The sequence below is a fragment of the Tupaia chinensis genome, unplaced genomic scaffold, assembly GCF_000334495.1.
Source record: "Tupaia chinensis unplaced genomic scaffold, TupChi_1.0 Scaffold140301_1, whole genome shotgun sequence".
In the NCBI taxonomy this organism is placed as follows: domain Eukaryota; kingdom Metazoa; phylum Chordata; class Mammalia; order Scandentia; family Tupaiidae; genus Tupaia; species Tupaia belangeri.
The window spans coordinates 1,555,316-1,557,509 of record NW_006200179.1 but is presented as its reverse complement, the minus strand read 5'-3'; the positions used below and the strand labels follow the sequence as shown (position 1 = coordinate 1,557,509).

General features: G+C 45.4%; 1 protein-coding gene across 4 annotated transcripts in view; it reads left to right on the top strand.

Moving 5' to 3' along the window:
- Positions 1–946: 946 nt before the first annotated feature.
- Positions 947–2,194, top strand: part of ROBO1 (roundabout guidance receptor 1) — a 1,280,027-nt gene continuing 1,278,779 nt past the window's right edge. For all 4 annotated transcript variants that reach the window (XM_006162599.3, XM_006162600.3, XM_006162604.3 and 1 more), the window contains exon 1: positions 947–1,193. The gene's annotated coding sequence lies outside the window, so the exon portion shown is untranslated. The remainder of the gene's footprint in view (positions 1,194–2,194) is intronic.

The window sequence follows — 2,194 nt, the reverse complement described above, 5'->3', positions numbered from 1 at the left end:
AGGCAAAGGAAATAGCACGTATAAGGGCTCTAAATTAATATATGTTAAGTCAGCTGTTAATACTCTAATATGTAAAATCGCTACCTTTAAAAATGATGAACCGAAGTGTTTTTGCTCAGTCTTATACTATATCAAATTGCCAATCACCACAGGTTTGCCTCACTTTAAATCTCCTTGTTATGCCAATTTGCATTAGTAATGAACTTGCTAAGAGAACTGTACAAAGAAAATGTGGCAATTAATAGTCAATGTTTGACATATTGTGGCATTATTGAATTTTTATGCACTTTATGCTTCGATGTCAATGTTCATAAATAAAATATTTCTGATTTTTTTAGTTTGTGAAGTAAAAATGATGCCCCTGGCATTGTCATTAATGGTATGCTTCTCAGGAGCATTTAATTTATCCCATAATTTACAATCAGCACACTCACGTTTTAGCTATCTTTTATTTCAACCTTTGATTTGATTCGGAGTAGCTGTGCATTTTCAAAAATAAGATTGGGTGCCTTTTTACTTATGTGAAGTACAGCAGAATTTGACTATATAGTAGTTTCTGGATCTACACGAGAATAATGCATAATTGAGAGCAAAAAGAGGGTTTTCCTGCCAAAAGTATCTGTGTGAATTTTCCTCAGAAAATGTTTTTAAAATCCTTTGTAATAGCAAAGCCATCCCACACAGACAATTAAAAGCAGATATGAAATGATAGATCACATGACAGGAGTTTAAATGTGAGGGTTTTTTCCTCGGTTAAACATCGCAGCAGGCATTACAATACCAGAGGTAACGAATCAATTAAATCCATTTTCCCCTCGGTGTCTCCAAAGCTGCGTGCGTAGTGTTGCTGTGGAGTTTACAGCGGGAGCAGTAGGACCCAGGGGCCTCCGCAGCCACCAATAGAAGCGCACACTTGGACCTATTTGTATGCAATGCCGTCTGCTCTGCGCATTAATAGTAATACAGATAACGGGTTTGAAAGAATTCTCTACAGAAGAAGGATTGAATTTTTCCAGGGTGCTGATACTGAGAAGAAATCCTACTTCACTGTCTCCCTATTTCCCCACTCTCTCCTTTAAGTCTCAGACAGCTTTGGCTTGGTTTAAACTCGGGAAGGTCTTCGTGCACAGCAAAGTTGGAGGGCTGCGCTTGCACCACGGAACCGCGAGATTTCTGAAAACCTTTCACTGAAGGTAAGTCTTATCTCGCAAATGATCGCGAAGAAAGTGGCAGCCGGGTTTGGAACTGTAAGAGAGGTTACGCTCGGGTTTGCACTGGTAGTCGTCGGAATGGTGCAGAAAGGGCTCTGCAGTTTGTCCATATATTGTGAGCGAGGCGTAAGGTCTTTGGGGGTAGAATCAAAGACCTTCAGGCTAAATCGGAGATTGCAGCTGTACGCTCAGGCGGGATTCAACAAGTTTCCCTGCAGGGATGCGTTGTTTATTTCCTTGCAAGTTGGACAGAGCGTCCGTCGGGGTGGGCTGTGCCTGCTTAACAAAGAAGTTTCGGGATTTGTGGCTGTTGTGTGTGACTGGGCTAACCCTTGTTTGAGGAGGTTGTGTGCGGTACATGAGCTCCTTGGGATGCTGAGAGCATCAGCTGCTCGCTGGGCTGGAGCTGGGCAACTTTGCTGTGTAATCTCGGTATTTCTGACTGCACAGCTGTTCCTGATGCAGACTGAGGCGCAGGCACGAGCAGGCCCTGGGAGCTCCCAAACTTTGAAAGCATTCAAAAACGGGTGAGAGTGGGGGTTTGAATATAAGCATAACCAGTTGAATTTGGGTGAACTCAACGGTGATATGCAGGCAATGGAGTCTTTAGAGACCGACGTTTCCAACCGGCAGTTTTTTTTGCTTAGAAACATTGCGCTGACTGGGAGATGGGAGCTTAAGGCTAAACCAGAGGGGACTTTATGTGAGGGAGGAAACGAGGGAGGGAGGGAGAGAGAGAAGATAGATGAATGAACAAGGTGCGTCCCATCTTTCACACACAAAAACCACACGCGTGGGACGTGTCAGGAAGCGCTCCAGTTGGTGGCGTTTAGCTGGAAAATTGCAGGGAGGTCCAGGAGCCTCTGCATTATGGATGAAGCGCTGTGCCCTTCTGGGGCCCCTTCTCGCTGCCTCTGCCTGCCTCTTCTAGCCTCCCCGGATCCCCGCGCCTGCGGCTCCCCCCCGCGGGGGCGGGGGGGGGG